Here is a 24081-nt window from a genome sequence, read left to right as displayed (position 1 = left end):
GTTTGGGTGCAAAACAGACCAGTATTTATTGAAACAAAAAGAAAGAAACAACTTAAAAATCAATACAGCACAGCTTGTGCCTGGTACAGCACTTCTGCTTAACGCAGTACACTCAGTGTCCACTAGAGCGCTCCTTGCTCAGTGTAACACTCCTTTAAATACAGCACTTTAAAAACAGCTACACAGTGTTTACCACAGCACTTCTCTGCTCGGTACAACACCCATTTTATTAAAATACAGCACTTTTAAATACAGCTGCCCAGTGTCCACTGGAGCGCTTCTCTGCTCAGTGCAACACTCCTTTTACTAAAATACAGCACTTTTAAATACGGCCACTCAGTGTCCACTGGAGCACTTCTCTGCTCAGTGCAACACCATCTTACTTAAATAGGGGAGGAGAGAACAGACACAACGAGGGAAGATCGACTAAAATCACAGTTCTAACAAAATTCCCACTTAATTCCCACCCCTATACCTATTCTAAGTTGCCTTGTAATGGGGCCAGCAAAATATATGCTCACCAATGAAAATGCCTTCCCCGTGCCCTGCGATCTTTGATCTTCACTGCCCCGAACTAAAAACACCCCAGTATCTTAAAAGTAAACTGCTGGTGTTCCACTTCTTCAGGCAGGCTCCCACGTTGTAGAGAGCATGGAGGCGAAGCCACAGAGAGAGAGAGATGGCTTCTGAGAAGCTATCTTTTATACCCCAATTTGGGGCTGAAATGTTCCCACCCAGATCCGGATGTATCTGGGCTAAAACAAAAGGGATCCAAGCTGCCCCATTGTCTAGGATGGGTTTGGATGAATTACCCATTCGTTTAAACTGTTCCTTTTATCAATTTAAATGTGTCAATCGTTGTCTGTGAATGGGCTTTCGAATAAAGCTGCAGTGGTTTGAATGTGTCTTCATTGTCTGTGATGGGCCATCGAATAAAGCTATTGCCTTGATTGCTTGAGTAAATAGCCTTGAAGGTATTGTAAACAGAAAGTCATTGTCCTTGTGGTCAGACTGAAACCAGTCCCAAGTGGTTAATCCTTTGTGTAGCAGTTTCTGTAAACACAGCGATTGTCTCTGGAGGGAGGGGAAACTCCCTGAACTGCCTTTGATTGGCAGTCTGGTCAGCCATCTTTGATCTTCACCTTTTTCACAGACACACACACAAGCTGTCTTTTCAAGTCCTTTGTCTTTTGCCATGCGGTCTGGCAGCCATTTTGATCCCCTGGATTTTTTAAAGGTATATTACCCAGGTATTCTTTCATCAAAAATTAATCTTCAGAACTGTAGGAAATTTCAAAATTATTGCGAAATCCTACAGTCCCCCCTCGGATACTAAAACTTGCTTGTAGTATCCTTGCCAAAAGTGAGCAATAATTTCAGACCTCCCACAAACAACCTTCCCTTATACTTAACTAAATCTATCTTTGATCCCCGGACACCTCCATCTCCCCTGCCCAGTGAGAATCGTAGTACGGCAGGCATCTATTGACAGAAAACCAAAATTAAATTAAGTAATCAATACACGGAGAGGTGCAATGCCCCTGCACCACTTATATTCACAATAAGTCAAGCATGGAGGGGGTCCTATGCCCCTGCACTGCTTGTAACATAATTTTAACATGATACAACATCTTTAAAGGGATTGTCACCCAGCCAACATATCTGCTAAAAAAATACAGATGGAAGACAACGAGCTTCCTTTTTTAAAATTACAATGCAATTGCCTGGCACTTTATTAAAATGGCACTGTTCTTCAGCCAGAAATGTATTTTAAATATTCTTGCTTAAATTGAATTTCCAGCAACAGTTTAAATGTTGTGGGCATCTGCTTCCTGTAGACCTCTTTCTTCGCGGGCTGGGAGTGCTTTCGTTCTTGAATCCCACAACATGCTGGTCCTCTGCGTCTTCCGGAGCTCTGAAAAAAAAAAATCTCACCAGGTCCCCTGGCTCAGGGTGGGGTGGGGGGGGGCGGCGGCGGGGGGGGGGGAGTGGTAAGGTGGTGTAATCAGGTCCCGCGACCTTGATCCACAATACAATTCTGGAACGGTACACACTTAAAACTTATACACTAATAATATCACTACTGAATTGCAATATAAAAATTAAAATTAACACATTCTACCTTAATACACGTTCTACCTTAAAAAACAAAATTAACCTGTTCTACCTTAATACACGTTCTACCTTTAAAAAAAAATTAACCCATTCTACCTTAATACACGTTCTACCTTAAAAAACAAAAATTAACCCGCTCTACCTTAATACACGTTCTACCTTAACCTTATAACAAAGCTATATACAAGCGCCGCCCGTCTCTGGGCGGCCAGCTTAATCCCTGGTTGGGCTGCCACAGGCTGCTCCCTGCAGCATGGCTGGACTGATTCCAGCTTCTAGTCCCTCACAGCTTATGGCTGCTAGTTGGGGACCTCTGCCTTTTGGCCTCTCCCTGACTTGGGAGCCTGCCCTACTCCACTGGAAAGTGGGTGACCATACTTTCTTGGGCTGGGGTACCCGAAGAGATCTCCTAGGGAGTGTCGCCGGTGGGGCTACCCTGGTGAGCAGACCCTTAGCTCGAGTCACACTCCCTGCTGGCTGGGGACCTCCTCCTTCGGGTCCCTCCCTTCCCAAACCTGGGCTGGGGACAGGCAATCCCTTGCCACCAGCTGCCGGTAGCTGAGAGCCTTCCCCTTCAGGTCTAAAACCTGGTTCAGGCTCCTCCCCGGAGTCCCACAAGAGAGGGGGAATTGCTCGGGCCAGGTGCTGGGGAGCTTCTATAATCCCAGCTGTCTGTTCCCCTGCCCCCTGCTTAAACAAACCGTATTCTTTGATATAACTGGCTGCCTGCCAGTAATCCTGTTCAAAATCATGAATAGCTCCTCCCCTAACGCAAGCCACAGCGCTTGCCTGTGCAGCCTGTGAACTTGGACCTGCTGTGGACTGGGGATTACTATTCTCAGGTTCACTCCCAGCTGCCTGTTTCTTTGCCTCCGGCTTAAACAACTTGCACTGATTCACATGGGACCATTTTGTGCGCCGGGGCAATTTTATCGCATAGGCCATGGGGCTGGCTCTATCGACTATACTATAGGGTCCCATGTACAGTGGCTCTAGACTCCCCACCCGGGCATAGTTCCTAACCATCACTTGGTCCCCTATCTCCCACTGATGGCTCTTGTTGGGCTCGAGCAGCAACCGGTTATTCTGATGCTGCTTCCCCATACTACCTGCTGCCTGCCCATAAATTTGTTTTAGGCGCTCGAGGAGTTCTCGGGCGAACTTATCCTGATTTATTTCTCGAAGCTGCCCTTCCATAAGGACTGGGGCTAGGACATGGGTGGGGGTCCTCATAACCCTACCAGTCATGAGTTTGTGCGGGGAATACCCTGTACTCTTGGACTGGCTGGCCCGGATCCCCATGAGGACTAGAGGCAGGGCGTCTGCCCATTTTTGGGGTGACCCCACTGTCTCTTTCCTCAGCTTTTCCTTAATGGTGCGGTTCATGCGCTCCACAATCCCTGAGGACTGGGGATTGTGAGCTACATGCCACTTCCCCTGAATACCAGGCAGCATGAAGGTGTCCTGCATGACCTGACTGGTGAAGTGGCTTCCCTGGTTGGACTCCACAAACTGGGGGAGACCCCACCACGAGAACACCTCCCGTACCAAGATCTTTGCAGTCCCCAGTGCTGTGGCTGTTTTACAGGGGAAGGCTTCCACCCATTTGGAAAACACGTCAACCAGGACGAGACAGTATTTGTAGCCTCCCTGGGCGGTGGGCAGGGGCCCGATGTAGTCGATCTGGATCGACTGCCATGGTCCCTCTACCCTCCTAACGTGTGCAATGGGCACCTTCCTTCTGTGGGGATCGGGGTTATTTGCAGCACACACGAGACAGCTAGCACAGAACTTGCGGACGTCCTCCCGGAGTCCTGGCCACCATTCCGCCTGTTCCACCCATTGCCAGGTGATCTCAGGCCCGGGGTGTCCCGCTCCCGGCCCCTCATGGGCCAGCTGAAGGAACTCCCTCTGGTGTTGCTGGGGCACTACCCACTGTTCATCTCTGAACAACATGCCTTCCCTTATGGAGAGGGGGGCTGCGCTGTATGGGCCTTCTAACTTCCTGCCCTCCATTATTGCACTCATGACGACTTTCAGGACTGGGTCCTGGGCTTGGACCATCTTAAGGTCCGGGGCTAACACTACCCCTAAACTCCCTTGGGCCCCATTCCTGCCTCTAACTGCCGCCACGGGCCCGGACTGATACGGGTCCCAGAAAATGCCTGTGTGTGCACCCTCCTTGGCCAGCATGTCGGCTTGCTGGTTACCCTGGCTGCGGGGCTCTGTGGAGGAATGGGCCTTCACTTTGTGGATGTAGACCTCGCCTTCCTCCCCCACAGCTGCCAGGATTTTGTCCAGCAGGGGCTTTACTGTTAAGGGCTTCCCGTTGGCGGAGGTATATCCGGGACGGGACCAGATGCCAGGTATTCTGTACATGAGTTGCAAGTGAACATGCTGTCAGAGCAAATCGTGTACGGGGTAGGGAAGATTTCGGGGTGGGTAACCACATACATCACCGCGGACAGTTCAGCCTGTTGGGCACTCATGGCGTTGGGGAGCTTGATTGCCAAGGCAATGTTTGCTGTTGGGCCATAGACTCCACAACATGTGAGTGGTTTTCTAGCAGATACCATGCTGGAACCGTCTACATAGATCTCGCGGCCTGAGGGATGTATCCTGGCCCGTAAACCTATGTTCACCTCCATACCTCTTCTATGGTACACCGATGGGCTGTTCCAGGGTATACCATATTGGCCGCGAGCTTTGGCTCGCAAAGGCCCCTCACCCTCAGATCCATCTGCGAGAGGAGGAGGGTCCAGCGCGCAATGCGGGTACTGCTCACCGTCCCATCTTTAATCCTCCCATCCAGAAGCATCTGAGTGGGTGTGTGGTGTGTGAGGAGGGTGATGGGAGAGGTGCCTGTGAAAATCAAAGATCTCTTCACAGCCCAATGTGTGGCCAAAAGGTGTCGTTCACAGTTGGAGTAGCTCCTCTCCACATCCGTGAGGACTCTGGAGGAGTAGACCACGGGCCTTAGCCTGCCGTGCCGCTCCTGGAGCAGCACAGCACTGAGACTATCCCCGCAGGCTGCTACCTCCAAGAAGAACTCTTTCCCCCCATCTATGGGCCCTAGAGCTGGTGCAGTCTGCAAGTCTCCCTTGAGTTTAACAAACGCTGCCTGGCAACCCTCATCCCATAGCCACTCCACTCCCTTATGTAGGAGTCGGAGCAGAGGGGCTGCTGTGGCTGCATAGCCCTCAATGATGTCTCTGCAGTACCCCGTTAGCCCTAGAAATGACCTCACACCCCTGACTGTGTTAGGGACCGGTAGCTCTTGTACCGCTTCCCTCCTAGCCTTATCTATGGCCCTTTCTCCAGCACGGACGGTCAGACCCAGGGATTTGACCTCCTGCCGGCCGATCTGCGCTTTCTTTGGGTTTACCTTAAAACCCCTTTTCCTAAGCAGCTCCAGCAGTTTGGCTAATAGTGGTCCATGCTCCTCTCCTAAATCAGTGAACAGGAGCAGGTCATCCACATATTGAACCAACTGTGTGGGCTGGCTGAAATCTTTTAAACTATCTGCCATACACTGGTGGAAGATGCTGGGGCTGTTATGAAAACCCTGTGGCAGGCAGTTTCATGTGTACTGTTGCCCCTTAAAGGTAAAAGCAAACTTGTACTGATCCTCCCTCCTTAAAGGGATGGACCAAAACCCGTTAGAAATATCCAGCACCGTGAAAGTGGTTGCGGATGCTGGAATACTTCCTATCAGGTCGGCAACTGCTGCCACCGTGGGTGCACAGGCTAGGATATTGCTGTTAAGCACCCGATAGTCCACCGTGGCTCTCCAGGTATTGTCCGGTTTCCTGACCGGCCAAAGCGGGGAGTTAACATGGGTGGCTATGGGCCTCAACACTCCCTGCTGCGCCAAAGAGGACATGGCTGCCTCCATGTCGGGTTCTGCTTCTTTGGGGAAATTATACTGCTTCTGGGGCCGGGCCATGGGGTCCCCGTCCACTCTGACCTCAAACCCTGTGACCCTCCCGCAGTCGTGTTTATGCGTGGCAAACGCAGCTAGATTAGCCTGCACGACTGCCTGAAATTCCCCCGGGACACCATCGACCATGAGCCCGAGGTCGTAACCTTCTTTAGGCTTCACCGTACACAGGGTCCCCTTCCGTTCCTTGCTGGGGATGACTACTACGCCTCCCTCTTCCCCCGTGTTGGCCCCCCACAGGCAATGATTGCGGAGATCCACGAGGATCCCGTGGTCCACCAGGGTCGGCTCCCAGGATCCCCTTCCCTCCCTCCGCCTCCCACCTTGCCAGGATGCACGTCCATTTGGTCCGGATCATGCCCAGGTGGATTGAGAGTGGCTTGGAAAATACTCCCGCCTGTTCCTTACCGGTGAACCCCGATAAGGCGTATGGAACCCCGCTAGACAGAGGTGAGGTGGTGGGATTAGCCGCATGGATCACGGTGCATGATGCTCCCGTATCCAGTAGATAGATCCCTTTAACCCTCTCTACCTCCATCTGTACAACCGGTCTCTTCCATCCGTCACACAGGTAGACAGGCTGCGCGGGCTCTAGTCATAGTGGGGCGGCAGAGGGGGCCGAGGGAACTACAACACCGGTGGTAGCTGCTATTTATCCCTGGTTGGTCAGAAGAGACCGCACTGCCTCCAGTAGTGACTCGACTGAGGCGGGGGAAATTCCTGTCTCTACCCTTTGGACTGGGGCTGTGGGATTCTTTCCCTCGCTATCCTTCCAGGGATTCTTACAGTCTTTTCTCCAGTAACCGTCTTTCCCACACCCATAGCAATTTAACCTAGCCTGGGATGGACGGTTCCCCTCCTGGTGCCACTCTTTCTTACTCTGGCTCCCAGGTTTAACCTCATGGACTCTTCCCTTGGGTTGGGGAGCCTCAATACCCCTCATGTTCCTGAAGGCTACTGTGAGCCGGCGGATCACCGCTTCTTCGGTGGTCTGGGGGTTTTGGGGGTCAAACCAAGCCATGACCTGGGCTTGGATCTGGGGTAGGCTGTTTGTCATGAGACACCGGAGCCAGTGAGTCAATTGGACTGGGTCCAGTGCTGCCCGCCCTGGCATTCCCGGGCATGCACTCCGGTAGACTGGCCACAGCCTGTCTGCGAACACCTGTGGGGACTCCCCTGGGAGCTGCACCGTTCTTTCCACCCGAGCGAACGGGCTACCATCATTGAGTCCCATGGCTTCCAATACCTCATTCTTAAGACCCTCATAATCCCTCTGCCCCCTTTTGCACTCGCCAGATAGGGCCTGGAGGAGATCACCTGCCAGGGAAAACAGCAGCATTTTTGCTTGCTCTGCGTCATCGCAGTCATTTACACAAACTGCTTGCTCTATCTCCCTGAAGTGCAGTGAGGGGCCTCCCTTTTTAGTGAGCTTGGGGATGTGGCTAACCATGTCCCTGAGCTGGTGGGTGCCATACGGCACCACAAACTGATTCTTCATGGCCCCTGGGTCATCTTCATCAACGGGCGGACCGTACCTCCGTTGTTGGAGGGGGTACACTGGTCCTGGTCCCGGCCTATCTAGCGGGGCCTGCTGTGCTTCCTCTACCTTCCCATCCTCCACCCCCCTTTGCTGCCAGAGCTCCTGAAAGCTCGGAGCCGTGCGTGGCGGTCGTGGGACCTCTGATTCCCTGACCAACCTTTCCCTGGGTGTTGCCTGTGGGGCTGTTTTACTTAGGTTGCCAGTAAAATCCGGCTGACCTGCCTTCGGGCTGATCAGACATATCAACCTCTTTGCTCTTTTTAAAGCCATACTCAGGCTTTCTATCTCTGCTCTACAGGGGCCATGATCTGCTTCCTCAAACCCTTGCTCGCAGGCCAGCTTATATGCTGCCTTTACCTCCCTAACCTTTTCCACCTGCTCTTTTATTTCCTGTATGAGGCGAGCGTTCTCCTCCCGCACCCTCATCTCATTGCTCTTGGCCTCTGCAACTAGGCACTTCAGGTACTCTGACTTGCGCCTCGTGTGGCTTTTGCCCTCACTAAACTGAACTACCAGGCGCTCTACCTTGGCCTGGTATTCCTCAACCTCTCTTTCCCTATCCCAACTCTCTGCCCTGGCTTCCCTAAGCCTGTGGGTGACTTCCCCAAGCCTGCGGGAACCAAACCACAAACAAACCAGTGGGGTAAAAAGAAACCCATTAACTGCTGCTCTCTCCAGACTCAAACCACTGTCTGCCACATCGCACACCGTTGCCGACGTCCTGCCGGGGTCGCCATTTTGTAGGAATTAATAGCGGGGTTGGGGTTATTTGTCTCTGGCCAGTCAGAAGCCCGTGCAGTTTCGAAGTGCTCCCCTGTTCCTGGTTCTGACCACCAGACTTATTTGGTAGCGATGTGGACAGAAAAATGTGACTCGTGGTTTGGGTGCAAAACAGATCAGTATTTATTGAAACAAAAAGAAAGAAACAACTTAAAAATCGATACAGCACAGCTTGTGCCTGGTACAGCACTTCTGCTTAATGCAGTACACTCAGTGTCCACTAGAGCGCTCCTTGCTCAGTGCAACACTCCTTTAAATACAGCACTTTAAAAACAGCTACACAGTGTTTACCACAGCACTTCTCTGCTAGGTACAATACCCCTTTTTAATACAGTTTTAAATACAGTACTTTAAAAACAGCTACACAGTGTTCACCACAGCACTTATCTGCTTGGTGCAACACCCCTTTTATTAAAATATACAGCACTTTTAAATACAGCTGCCCAGTGTTCACTGGAGCACTTCTCTACTCAGTGCAACACTCCTTTTATTAAAATACAGCACTTTTAAATACAGCTGCTCAGTGTCCACTGGAGCACTTCTCTGCTCAGTGCAACACCATCTTACTTAAATAGGGGAGGAGTGAACGGACACAACGAGGGAAGATCGACTAAAATCACAGTTCTAACAAAATTCCCACTTAATTCCCACCCCCATACCTATTCTAAGTTGCCTTGTAATGGGGCCAGAAAAATATATGCTCACCAATGAAAACACCTTCCCCGTGCCCTGCGATCTTTGATCTTCACTGCCCCGAAGTAAAAACACCCCAGTATCTTAAAAGTAAACTGCTGGTGTTCCACTTCTTCAGGCAGGCTCCCACGTTGTAGAGAGCACGGAGGCGAGGCCACAGAGAGAGAGAGATGGCTTCAGAGAAGCTATCTTTTATACCCCAATTTGGGGCCGAAATGTTCCCGCCCAGATCCGGATGTATCTGGGCTAAAACAAAAGGGATCCAAGCTGCCCCATTGTCTAGGATGGGTTTGGATGAATTACCCATTCATTTAAACTGTTCCTTTTCTCAGTTTAAATGTGTCAATCGTTGTCTGTGAATGGGCTTTTGAATAAAGCTGCAGTGGTTTGAATGTGTCTTCATTGTCTGTGATGGGCCATTGAATAAAGCTATTTCCTTGATTGCTTGAGTAAATAGCCTTGAAGGTATTGTAAACAGAAAGTCATTGTCCTTGTGGTCAGACTGAAACCAGTCTCAAGTGGTTAATCCTTTGTGTAGCAGTTTCTGTAAACACATCAATTGCCTCTGCAGGGAGGGGAAACTCCCTGAACTGCCTTTGATTGGCAGTCTGGTCAGCCATCTTTGATCTTCACCTTTTTCACAGACACACACACAAACTGCCTTTTCAAGTCCTTTGTCTTTTGCCATGCGGTCTGGTGGCCATTTTGATCCCCTGGATTTTTTAAAGGTATATTACCCAGGTATTCTTTAATCAAAAATTAACCTTCAGAACTGTAGGAAATTTCAAAATTATTGCGAAATCCTACACACCGCATTTTCACTCCATTCATTTACACGGAAGGAAAATTATGTTGCAATTCCTTTACAGGCACATGCTTTGATCCACACAGTTTTATTATATTCACTGCACCCAGGCACCTGGGCAAAGACCTAGGAATATCTCCTCCATTTAGAGTTTGTGCATCTGCGTCACATGGAGTAATTTAACAGCTACTACAGATATATATGACATGAATCAGTCATTCATGAAAGAAAGACTTATGAAATAATACTGAGCGGCCTACGGGTGGCGCTGTCCAGGGAGAGTATAAATACTCGGGCACGGACCCAGCTTGCGCAGGACATTCTTAACAGGAACTAGTGAAGGACACAACTAGACCTCCATGTTGTAATATAAAAGTTGATTAAAACTTTGTTTAACACTTAGACTAAGTGCCTAGTAGTTTTCTTACATCAATATATATATACAAATATATATGTTTTTTAAATGTGGCAATATTATGAACAGAGTTGTGGACATTGGACAATTCTTGGGTGTGAGATTTTTAGTCATGAGCTTTGCACCTTTACAGCACGGGTATAGGCTATGCTGGTGTTTATGCTCCACACAAACCTCTTTCCACCTTACTTCAGCTCACCTGAAGCATCAACTTGTGTCAAAAGCAGAAACATCTGTAAAAGTGTCAAGCTGAATCTGTCCCATTAGCCAGTGTTTTACTTTCCTTCTTTCCCTACCTGTCTTTGCAATTCTAAAGCCTAGAAATTGGATGAGGCCCAAAAACGGGCACGTGTATCACGATGCACGACTACCCCGCGCCCATTCCTTCCGATGCAGGCAGCACACAAACTTTGCGTCGCCTGGTAATTTAAATGACAGCAGCGTGCAGCGCAATGCCACAAATGCAGTCGAGTGGCTGCACGCCTCAGCAGGGGGCCCAATTTTGTGCGAGTCTAGCATCAATTAAAGCTAGCCTGCACTTCTTAATGCCAGCCTACACCTCTTAAAGGGGAGGTGCATTCTGGCTGCAGCAGGTACTGGAAGTCATTGTAGCGGGGTGTGTGACCTACAGGAAGAGTGAAATTGGCGCAACATGGGCAGAGAAAGGGCTCCCAGATTAGTTGATGCAGCATTCGAGACCCTGGTGCAGGAGGTAGACAGGAGGAGAGGTGTCCACTATCAACAAGGGGCCAGGAGGCCCTCCAGACACATGGTAAGAGGGGAATGGGAGCAGATAGCTGCTGCTGTCAATGCAAGCAGTGTAGCCCCAAGGACCTGGAGGCAGTGCAGGAAGAAGTTTAATGACCTCACACGAGTGGTAAAGGTCAGTGAATTCATCTTCAAATGCCATATCCCACCATCTGCACAACTAGCCTCACACACTGCTCAATGCACCACATCCCCATCACTCACCTACCAACCATCTCTATCAAACATGACTCATACCTCACATTCATAGCTTCACCTCACCCTCACACACTTACCACTGCTGCAAGTCTCACACCCACATCTCACAGCTTGCACACACTGCCAGCTATTCAACCATGACAGGGACATCACCCAAACACATTGCTACCACACTCACTGACACACTTCTCTTTCTCTTGCAGGACAAGGTGGCTCCCAACCGGAGGCAGTAGGACCTAACCGGCGGGTGACAGGCGTGCCTGCCTAACCTAACCCCCATGGAGGAGACGGTGCTGGAGGTAATTGGAGTGGCCATCGCTGAGCCCGTGGCTAGCGGCGGGGCTGAAACAATCCAAGATGATGGTATCCTCATACCTAATCCTCCTTCTCACATCCCACAATCTCTTCTGATTTACAAGCTGCAGATGGAGTAAGCATGCACCTCTTGCTTTTCCTCCCTCCCCTCACCGCAATCTTACCCTTGTGCCTTTCTCCTTTCAGATACCGAAGAATTGCAACCTGGCCAGGAGTGGTGGAGCAGCTGGAACAGCAAGAGGAAGAAGGAAGTGATGCAGAAGATGCACCATCACTCAATTTCACACTCGCAGGCACCAGCTCAGATACTGTGGGCTCGATTTTGCCAGGCCCAAGGAGGCAGGATTGGAGGCGGGATTGGAGGCGTGTGAGTTGTAAAAATCGCAAAAAATGGCAGGCGGCTCCTATCCCGCCTCCAATCCCTCCTCCTCGGGCCTGGCAAATTTCCCACATTCGTGGTTTCAGACCCCATTTCCATCCCGCCTCCAAGAGGCGGGATAAGCCCTTAAGGCCCTTAACTACCAGTTAATTGCCTCTATAATCCCATTTTGAGAGGCCTTTCTGATTTTAGCACATTTCCCCCATCCTGCATGTCTCCTCTGGAACACGCCAGTTAATCCTGGTGGCCAATTGGATTGCTTACTAACAGCTGCAGCTCCACCATTAAAAAGGAATTTTCACCAATGATCATTGCAGGTGGCAGAACTTTGTTGTCTCAGGTCTGGGGGAACTTTTAGCAGGCCTACTCATTGTTGTGGAAGTTTGGAGCCTGACACCCATCTCCAGTGTGACCTCCTGGGAAACCCCTCTCCCCACCTTGACTGAGCACTTCTTCAACTGAGGTATATACCAGAAGCATGGGAACCATTTATTCCCTTTCCTCCTGGACATCAGAATCGGATGAAGACCAGCCGCGGCAGCAGCAAAACCATTAAAAACAGCACCACCAACAGCAGGAGCAACAACAGGAGCGCCAAGCTGCTGCTCTCCCACCTGAAGCTGCACAGGCCAGAAGGTGTCAGCACGCAACCACACTGCTGCCCGGGATGGAAGGGACGCAATCATCTTGGCTAGATTTGCTTAGCCTGCACAATCAAACACTTTTGCCTCACACCTTCTTACCAGAGCATCGACAATGGACAAGAACCTACGGATTCCTAACACTCTGACCACCATACTAACAATTGCAAGTCGCCCTAAACCCTCAGTGTGGAAGTCTCATTTGCAAGATGATACAGGCCACAACTTCAACAGTTTGCCATCAAATCTGTTTATCTTAACAATTCAAGGATTGCTTGTCAAAAATCAAGACTACAGAACACCCAAGTGACAACCCTTGTGACTACTTGTGCTTTATCTTCCTCTTACGCATGCTCCTACATGGTGCTTCCACTGTTGCTTCAGCAAATGTGGAGGCCCCTTGCTCACTTTCTTACTGCTCCTGTCTCGACACCTTTGGTGGGCGTCCTCTGGGGTTACGAACCTGTGAGGGCTCGGCAACAGTCTGCTGCTCCTGCAGCTGTGCAGGGGCTGAGACGCCCATCTCATTTGGGTGAGGACTCTGGTGGGGCTCTGATCGAGGGCTCTGCAGTGGCATGGTCATGTGAGCGCTTGGAGAGGAGCCCCCACTTCCTTGTTGTCTGCCACCAACATCCCTCTCATGGGTCAGCCCCACTTCAGAGCCAGCAAGTGGCTTGCCAGCACCTTGCTGCACTTCAGGGGGTCCATGAGGACCCGTTTCTGCACTGGAAGTCCTACTCCAGAGAACTTCCATGAAGTTCTGGTTTGTATGCTCAATAGCTGACCATCGCTCCTCAAGAGATGTCATTCTATTCTGAACAATGACCATGTTTTCAAGACCCTGGCGACTAAGCTCCTCCATGGCCGTAGCCATCCTCTCCTCTACCGTAGCCATCCTCTCCTCTACGGTAGCCAGCCTTAGCACGGAGGTAGCCATCCTTTCCACGGAGTTTGCCATCCTTTCCATGGTGATGTGTTCATGTGCCAAAGCCTCCACTTTCGCTCCACACTCGCATCGACCCTGGAGAAAAAACCTGCCAGAGACTCCTGCACCTGTTCCTGGAGTTCCAGTACCGCTCTCCTTCTGGATGGACCCGGAGGCACGGGGTCGACATGTAGCGGAGCCGAGCTGGCAGAGTCCTGCACTCTCCAACGAGGACTCTCCACTGCTGTCCCTGTCTCCACCATCTGCTGATGCTCACTTGTGATCTGTGATACACCAGGTGACAACACTATTCTATCTCGCGAAGGTCCCACTGAGGTGTGATTGTTTGCGCTGGTGCTGGGTGTGCTGAATTCTGCTGATGCTGCGCCCTCAGAGGTTGCAGCTTCCTCTGAGGAGTCTTGAGGCTCAGGCTGTTCCTCCTGGACAGTGGGGACGGGGGCTGTTGATGGTCCTGTGGGGGATTAAAGGAAAGAGTTAGAGATGTGAGCTAAAGGTTATATGCACATTGTATTGTGCAGATGATCATAAGTCAATCTGTTAGACCATCAGAATCATTATCAGTCACTCATGCAATGTCAATGAGAGAGATGTTAATCTATTCTGTCACCAGCTTGCTGTGATGTGCCCATCTGTCCAACTCCACTTGCGAATCGTCCTCCACTCCGGCGATCTCCAGGGCCACCTACTCCGAAGTGGTGAGCTGGGCTATTGAGGGTGGCCCTCCTCCTGTCCTCGCTATTTCCCTCTTATTGTGGGCTCTCTTTTCCTGCAATGAGGGACACAAGTGGAGTTTGAGTGAGAATGAAGGAGTGAGTGGAGAGAATCCATAGCATCGATGCTTAGAAGGAGACAAAGGGCCCTCCCTGTGTGTTGTAAGTTGTTGTCATTGCATCACAGTGATAGGGAGTGTGAGGGCTGCATGGTCGAATAGTTAAGTGAATGTGACCATAGAGAGGGAATGCGTAAGGGTGCAGGGATGTAAGGGTCAAGTGGGATGTGGAGGAAGAGGTTGGCAAAGCAGAGTGCTGGTGAGGAGAGGTGATGGGGATCAGATTGAGGCTGATGCGAATGTCTTACTCACTTTTCCTGTGCGGAGAAGGTCATGAAACCTCTTCCTGCACTGCAGCCAGGTTTTGCTGCACATAGAAATTACGTTTACCTCTTGGGCCACTTGCAGCCACACAGCTTTAGTCTGCTGGGGAGGCTTTTTCCTCCCTGAGGAAGGGAAGAGCACCTCCTTATTTGCTCTTGCTCCCTCCACCAGAGCTTGGAGGGAGGGCTCATCGAAGCGTGGAGCACACTTTGTTCTACTGGTGGACATAGTTGGTGAAGGAAGCGCTCAGAACAAGGGGCATAAAGTTTAAAGGCTGAAAAAGAAGCAAGGCTGCTTGCAGGCCTTAAATCCAGCAACATTGATGACATCATCGGAGGCAGCTTTCTGAATGAAAAGGCTCATTGGGCCAGGGATTCCCACACGCTGGAAATCAAGTGCCCAATTAGGGCAAAATCGCTCTTTTGTCCCACTTCACATCGGAGTCGGAATCCTGACACGACGACCACCTGACACGCCCCTAGCCCGCCCCCAATGACAAAATCCAGTCCTGACACTCGGTGTACTTTAGAGGATAGGTTAGACATGGGATCTGCACGTGATGAGACACCGGGCACGAGTGGCCTGCAGCCAGGGCAGGGGGAAAGGGTAGCACAAGTGCCAGCTCCCCGGAGGGCGAGGTCGCACATGAGTTCTGCTGCAGAGGATTCAGATGAGGACTTTGACAGCCTACAGACAAACGCTGATGGGTGTACACAAGGAAATGCTTGGTGCATGGGCAGGCCTGAAAACCTGAGTGCAATGTCAAAGAGCATTGAGGAGTCCAGCACCAATCTTGCACAGAGCTTTGCGCAGAGCTTGGAGCCCATCCTTTCCAGGCAACTGCATTAGCGCACTTGTGAACCCAACCTTGATGCAGCGTCTGATGGCCAATGTCTCAGTTTCCATTGCAGCACAAACAGAAGCCACCCAACATTTAAGTGCTGCAATGGAAGCTCAGACTGAAGTCATGAAAGCACAGCTTGCTGCCTTCATTGCTTCAGTTTTGAAAGGGTCTTGCAGGGTGTCACAGCAGTCCAGCAATCTGTCCTCCAACAGATTACTAGGATTGCTGAGGTGCCGCCCCGGGGAAGTGGCAGTGGCTCCGTGGAGCATGAACCTGCTGTCCTCTCTCAGGATAACAATATTTGTCCTCTGACCACTGCCACTCCGCCAGTGCCCTTGCTGTTGCCCGTCAGCCAGCCAGCCCAGACTGCTGCTGCCCATGCTGAGGTGGTGCAGTCTAAAGCCGGGCCTTTTAGGCCCAGAGGTGCTCGAGGTCATCCTGCAAGGCCATCTGCAGTCTCCCCAACTGAAAGTCAATATCCTTCCACCAACCATGCTGCCACCACTGGGGTAACACTGCGTAGGAGCACTAGGATAGGCAAAGGCACACGGAAGACAGGCACTAAGGGAATGCACAAGGGTGATTAGTTGACTTTGTTAAGTAATATTGGCTGGATTGATATATAAAGTTGGTTTGGAATGTTTGTTTTGTGGTGGCTTCTATTATAGCATTATGGACAAGAGGACGCTATGATGGTCTGTAACAAGGAAGGTAATGTGTGGGACTGTTGGTGAATGGAGAATTGCCGTTGTGTTAACTGGTACTGCAGTCGCATCAGTTGATCATGGGCAGCCTGGCCAGAAAGGGGCATTGTTGGTTGCCTCCTCACTTCCTCCTCTTTCTGCTCCTCCTCCTTCTCAGCTCTTCGCTGTATACCTGGTGGCAAGGGCTATGCCCTCATGATGGCGAGGTTGTGCAGCATGCAGCAGACCACCACGAATCTTGAGACGTGCTCTGCCGAGTACTGCAGGGCTTCTCCAGTGTGGTCCAGGCAGCGGAAGCGTTGTTTAAGGACCACAATGGTCTGCTCTATCAAATTCCATGTTGCACAATGGCTTTCGTTATATGCACATTGCCCACGTGTGCTTAGGTTGCGCACCAGAGTCATGAGCCAGGTGCTCAGCAGATAGCCCTTGTCACCCAGTAGCCACCCTCTGGTTTGTTGTGGTGGCTGAAAAGCGGCTGGTACAGAGGACTGCCACAGAATGAAGGCACCATGTCTGCTGCCAGGATATCGAGCATTGACTTGCATGATGCACTGAGTGTGGTCGCACTCCAGCTGGACATTAAGGGAGTGGAACCCTTTCCAGTTGTGGTACACCCCGAGTTCACATGCAGCGCCCGCAAAACAATGTGTGTGCAGTCAATGGCCCCCTGCACCATGGAGAAGCCTGCTATCCTGGTGAAGCTGTGGGCTCGCTCCGCCCCGACTGCTTCCCTCCGGCAAGAGAGAAAGAAATGTCTTCACTTCCCTTTGCATAAAGAGCCCTCAGTGCTCTCCCTAATGCAATGGTGAATGGCGAACTTGGAGATGTTACAAATGTCACCTGCTCCAGCCTGGAAGATGCCCGACGCATAAAATTTCATGGCCACGCTCACCTTCACAGCCACTGTCAACGCTATCCTCGCTCTGCTCTGAGGCTGCTGGTCCACCTGCAACAGGTAGCAGATTTCAGTGAGCACCTCCTTAGTGAAGTGGAGATGTCGCATGCACTGATCCTCGCTGAGGTTGAGGTAGGAGAATTGCTCCCTGAAGACCCTGGGTGGATATGGCCTCCTGCTGACAGCCATTCTCCCCCTCCTCCCTCTTTGAGCTGCTTGTCCTGCTCTGTGTCGCCTCTGCTCGTTCTCCCTATCATTCTACAGGCCAAGGGGGGTGCAAACTACAGCACCCGTGTCTAGGAGCAACTGGCCTGAGCAGAAGCCTTCAAAAAACCTGCCACACCACTCCCTTGAGACTTCGGCAACTTAAAATAAGACACCAAACCAAGAAACACTTCTACAAACTCACCAAGAGCCAGTAGAAATCAATCAGCCTCTAACCTGAAAGCAAGTGACGAACCCATTAAATAGCGCTGGTGGGGGGTCCTTTCTGCTGCTGAACGCATGTTCAGCTCTGCGTGTATAAGAGTTGGCTGTAGCGTTGAAGTCGAAAATGGCAGCGCTGGCATCAAATCAGCGTTACACACTGACTGTCGTCACGATCTGCGTACTCTACATAGTTCCAGCGCACAGTCCCAGCGCCCACACTAGCGACCTCACCAAAATGGCGTCCAGTGCAGCCCACACCCGGATGTCATTTTGGACACAAAACTACACCCGTAGTGCCAAAAAAAGGCGCTAAAGTGCCGAATTTCACGGCCTAAGTGTTTTGTTTATGTGTAACTGGAAATAATGATAAGGAGGCAGAGTAAATCCAGCATCCATGTTGTTAGTAAAAGCTCTCTAATTATATATTAAAAAATGTCTCTGTAACAGTCTCTTGATTCCTCTACCTGCTTGACAAGAGAAACGGCACGAGTGTGGACACGAGTGAGACTGGAATTCATAGCGAGGAGAGAAATCTTAATCTCATGCACGTGTTCCACTGAATGCTGGAAAAGTCGGCAGACCTAAATGCAAATATGTTACGCCAGATAAACTGGTCATAAATTAAATTACATTGTCATAATCACATTAAAATGTGTGGGGGGTTTTGTGCTATAACAACTGGCAAAAGTTATAATGCTACAACTGTAACTCTGAGCAAAGAGATATTGGGCCGTAGTTTGCGACCCCCACGGGTGCGTACGAGGTGCCGCGCAAGTTCTGGGTTTAGGCGCACAAAGCGATCTGTCAAGAATTCTCCTGACAGATCCTCCGCATCCCCGGGAGGGAAGGGCCTCCGCGGGTGGAGAGTTGCACTATTTGCCCAACTTCCACCCGCTGAATGCCCGTGAAATTCTTACGCCAGGTAAAAGCAAGCGTAAGGCCTGCTGTTACCAGCATAAGAGTTTTAAAAAATAGAAAAATAAAATTTTATCACTCATTTACAAATTAAAAATACTCTTCAAAAAGGTAAGCTTATTTTTAACCCCGTAAAATCATTAAAAACATTCTCCAAAAATTACATTTTTGTTTAAAATATTTAATTAAATGGCATTTTAATTCATTTTAAATATGTAATAAAAAAAAAAATAATTTCATGTGCTGGTGTATTTTTTAAGTGATCCCCATTCATACTTTTGACAGTTCCGTACGTACAGACCTGTCAAAAGTATGAATGGGGATTCCCTTCTTTTATTGGTTGGGCTGGCCCACGTGATCCCAGGAGAATCTACGAATCGCCTGCGTCCCTGGAATACGGGGACCTCTGCCCGCATGGACCCGGAGAGGCCCAGGATCGCAAGCCCGCACCTCCCGGGCCACCGGGTACATTCGTGGACATTTTACAGGTCAGAGACATCCGCCCGCGGGAAGCCTCCGATCGCAAATGTTGTCCCATTGTGAAGAATAAATTAAAGTCAAGTGCAGACACTCTCCCAAATATCAATAAAATCCAGATATATCACTTTCTTCATTAGAAAAATATATATTTCTTGTGCTTGGATTTCTGAAACAAATAAATGTCTTCCCATTTGTTAAAAATACATTTTTATTGCTATATTTCCCACTAATAAGTTTAATAAAAAGTAATTTTCCCACAGATTATTAAAAATTGAAGTGTAAAGTGAGTTTAAAGACTAGAATTTCATTTCTTGGTCAAACAGAGGCATAAAAATCTTCCAGAGATCTTCCCTGGGGAAAGAGACAATTCTTGAGATCTGTGAAGAATTAGAGTGTGCTCCAGAATCTAAAACAGACTGTGTTGCTGGTGACTGCGAATTAAGTGGTCCTTTGACAATCTGCGCCATGGTACCATTCCAGAGTTCAGCTAGTCTACTCCCTGGGGTAGGTGTTATATTAAATGTACTGGCCCCAGACCAGGACTTGTACAGTGTGGCAGAGGTACGACAGACCCAGTTTACACTGTCAGCTCCCGTGTCCCTCTCTGCCCAGGGACAGTGGAGCTCAGTGTATTCGAATGCAAGCTAAATTTTAACATTAGGAGAGAGCTGATATGACCTTGTACTTTCGCCTAACACTAAAAAAAAAATTACAGGAAACTTTTTTTTATGCGGCACGAACGGGACCGACGTGGTGCCGGTTCATCAAAAATTCTGGATAACCGAACGCTATAGTAAAAGATACGGAGCTGAGAGCTCCGTATAAATCAACAAATCCTACAGCTTCAGAACAATGGGCACAAGTTGCAAGCGTCTCTGTAGCTTAGCAACAGCTGCAGCCACACCCTTGCACAGCAACAAATGGAGTAAAAAAAGTAATAAAAGTTACCTGAACCTACTCCTGAATTTTGCCGGTTAACCAAGATTTCCGGTTATTTAGGTGCCGGTAAATCGAAAGTTTCCTGTATCAAGTTTTAAGAAGTTCCCAATGGCCTGTTTGGCAACCATTAAATTATGGATTGCAATTATATAGCATCAGTGTTATATTTGATGCTGAAAGGTTCTTGGTCCTGTCACAGGAGGTGCATCAATGTAGGGCGTCCCTATTTGTGGCCAAATAAGAGCACAGGTTGAACCTGCATGAAGCGAGGTCACCGACTGAGACAACGCAGTCACACAAGTCTCTCGTGTGCGGTTCCAACTGTCGAAGACATTTTCTAGTATCAGGTGGACGAAGGTAACTCTCCTGCTGCCTTTGGCTCACATTTCTTGTGGACCTCAGCAACCAATGGTGCAAACCTCAGTTGGGAACAGCTGCACCCTCTGGGAGGTACAATTTGAAGCAGTGTGTACAACAGGACTCTGTTGTTTTTTATTTGTTTATGGGATGTGGGCGTCGCTGGCAAGGCCAGCATTTATTGCTCATCTCTACATTGCCCTTGAGAAGGTGGTGGCGATCCGCCTTCTTAAACCGCTGCAGTCCGTGTGGTGAAGGTACTCCCACAGTGCTGTTAGGTAGGGTATTCCAGGATTTTGACCCAGCGACGACGAAGGAATGGCAATATACTCCTAAGTCAGGATGGTGTGTGACTTGGAGAGGAACTTGGAGGTGGTGGTGTTCCCATGCGTCTGCTGCCCTTGTCCTTCTAGGTGGAAGAGGTCGCGGGTTTGGGAGGTGCTGCCGAAGAAGCCTTGGCGAGTTGCTGCAGTGCATCTTGTAGATGGTACACACTGCAGCCACGGTATGCCGGTGGTGTAGGGAGTGAACGTTTAAGGTGGTGGATGGGGTGTCAATCAAGCAGGCTACTTTGTCCTAGATGATGTCGAGTTTCTTGAGTGTTGTTGGAGCTGCACTCATCCAGGCAAGTGGAGAGTGTTCCATCACACTCCTTACTTGTGCCTTGTAGATGGTGGAAAGGCTTTGGGGAGTCAGGAGGTGAGACACTCGCCGCAGAATACCCAGCCTCTGACCTGCTCTTGTTGTCACAGTATTTATGTATCTGGTCCAGTTAAGTTTCTGGTCAATGGTCACCCCCAGGATGTTGATGGTGGGGGATTCGGCGATGGTAATACCATTGAATGTCAAGGGGAGGTGGTTAGGCTCTCACTTGTTGGAGATAGTCATTGCCTGGCACTTCTGTGACGTGAATGTTACCTGCCACTTATCAGCCCAAGCCTGAACGTCATCCAGGTCTTGTTGCATGCGGGCATGGACTGCTTCATTATCTGAGGAGTTGTGAATGGCGCTGAACACTGTGCAGTATTCAGCGAACATCCCCATTTCTGACCTTATGTTGGAGGGAAGGTCATTGATGAAGCAGCTGAAGATGGTTGGGCCTAGGACACTGCCCTGAGGAACTCCTACAGCGATGTCCTGGGTCTGTGATGATTGACCTTCAACCATCGCAAACATCTTCCTTTGTGCTAGGTATGACTCCAGCCAATGGAGTAATTTCCCCCCGATTCCCACTGACTTCAATTTTACTAGGGCTCCTTGATGCCAGACTCGGTCAAATGCTGCCTTGATGTCAAGGGCATTCACTCTCACCTCACCTCTGGAATTCAGCTCCTTTGTCCATGTTTGGACCAAAGATGTAATGAGGTCGGGAGCTGAGTGGTCTTGGCGGAACCCAAACTGGGCTTCCATGAGCAGGTTATTGGTGAGTAAGTGCCGCTTGATAGCACTGTTGATGACACCTTCCATCACTTTGCTGATGATTGAGAGTAGACTGATGGGGCGGTAATTGGCCGGGTTGGATTTGTCCTGCTTTTTGTGGACAGGACATACCTGGGCAGTGTAAAGTCTGTGGGTTGTGCAGTTAATAAATACACAGACTTCAGAAGTTACAAACAAACAGGTCTTTACTATTCGAAGGTCCGGGCGAATCTGCCCCAGCAATCCTGCCACAACACTTATATACTGGTGTGGTCACTATCGGTATTACAGTATACAGAAGCCAAACAAATAGTGCCACACCGAAAGTAGTCCTCTTAAAGGTGAACGGTTACATTCAATAGTTCCCTTAAAGGTAGACGGGTACATACACTACAATCCTCCCTTTTTAGCTTATTACTTACTAAGTCCATAGTGAACATACATTCTAACATATATACAGGTTTATGTAAGACAGTTCATAGATTCAGTCTTTCCGGGGGTTTCCGGATTCTGTCCGGATAACGCCGCAGTGGTGTCGTCATTTCAGGCGGGCTAGGAGGTGCTTCTGGCAAGGTCGATTCGGCTTGAAAAGCCGTGTCAGGTTCAGCTGAATCCAGTATCACTAGATCGGAAGTAGGTGTTCTGGGTATCTCAGTTTCAACATTACCCGGATAAGGTGGTGAAGTCGGTTGCCCATTTGTGGCGGACCCTATGATTTGGTCAACATGGCGCCTTATTATATTGTCTCCAATGTCCACGGTGTACATCAATGGCCCCAGCCTTTTCCCAATAGTTCCAGGCTGCCATTTCTCAGTACGGTAGTCCCGGGCCAAAACTCGTTGACCGATCTGGAAAGATCTAGTGACCCTGTCGTTCATGCCCTGGAATTGCCGGTTCTCTACGTCTCTTCTGACGTTTGGTTTTAGTAAATCCAGCCGGCATCTTAGGCGTCTTTTACAGAACATCATTGCGGGAGTTTGATTTGTGACCGCATGTGTCGCATTTCGGTATGCCAACAAAAAGCTATCCACCTTATGTTGCAGACTTATATTTTCATTACTCATGGCCTTTACGGCCTTCTTGAAGGTCTGGACAAACCTTTCAGCCAATCCATTGGAGGCGGGATGGTATGGGGCTGACGTGTAATGTTTAACCCCATTGCTCTTTAAGAATTTCTTGAATTCTTCGGACACAAATTGTGGTCCATTATCAGAACAGATCTGTTCCGGCAGGCCATTCCGAGCAAACATAGTCCTTAACACTGTGATGGTTTTTTCCGTCGTGGTGGTGGTCATCTTAATTACTTCCGGCCACTTGGAGTGGGCATCCACCGCTATTAGAAACATCGAGTCCATAAATGGACCAGCAAAGTCGATGTGTACTCTTTGCCAAGGCGATGAGGGCCACTCCCATGGATGCAGAGGAGCCTGGGGTGGCGCGTTCTGAACCCTCTGACATCCTAGGCAGTTCTTCGTGATCTCCTCTATGTCTCCATCAATGCCTGGCCACCACACAAACGCTCTTGCTAGATTCTTCATCTTTACTCCCCCCAGATGTCCTTCGTGCAGCTCCTTTAGCACCTTCTTTTGGAGTTTGGGTGGAATCACCACTCTAGATGCACACATCAGGGTTCCTCGACACACTGACAGTTGTTCTTTCCTCTGTGCAAATGCTTGCAGTGTTGGTTCGCTCTGTGCTGGCCATCCCTCCACCGTTACATCATAGACTCGTGAAAGAGTCGGGTCATTCCTTGTCTCATTCTCAATCATTGAGTTTGTTATCGGTAGACACTCCACTATGGATGAGTGGAACAATTCTACTGGGTCCACTATACTCGCTTCTTCTACCATCGGCAATGGCAAGCGTGACAACCCATCAGCATTTCCATGCTGTTTAGACCTTTTGTACTCAATTTCGTATTGCTGTGCCCCAAGTAACACGGACCACCTTTGTAACCTTTGTGCTGTCATGGTGGAAACGGCCTTATTTGGGTTGAATATGGACACCAACGGCTGGTGGTCTGTCAGCAATGTGAACTTTTTACATTGTAGGTAATGGTTGAATTTCTTCATGCCCCACACAAGACTGAGGGCCTCTCTATCTATTTGGGCGTAATTTCGCTCCGCGGGTGTCAATGATCGGGACGTGAAAGCCACTGGCCTTTCCGAGCCATTTGGTAGCCTGTGCGAGAGTACTGCCCCAATTCCGTACGGGGAAGCATCGCAAGCTAGACGAAGGGGTAATGCTGGGTTGAAATGAGCCAACACTTCTTCAGAGGTAATCAACTCCTTGCTTCTGCGAAAAGCCTTTTTGCATTCTTCACTCCACTTCCATGGTGTTTCTTTCCGCAACAGGTCATTCAGCGGATGCAGTACCGTGGATAAATTAGGCAGAAACTTGTGATAGTAATTAATCAACCCCAAGAATGATCTTAACTGTGATACGTTTCCTGGAGCGGGGGCCTTCAC

The sequence above is a fragment of the Somniosus microcephalus genome, chromosome 14, assembly GCF_052327205.1.
Source record: "Somniosus microcephalus isolate GS21.2 chromosome 14, FLI_Smic_1.0, whole genome shotgun sequence".
Classification (NCBI taxonomy): Eukaryota; Metazoa; Chordata; class Chondrichthyes; order Squaliformes; family Somniosidae; genus Somniosus; species Somniosus microcephalus.
Note: the sequence above shows the minus strand (reverse complement) of the source record.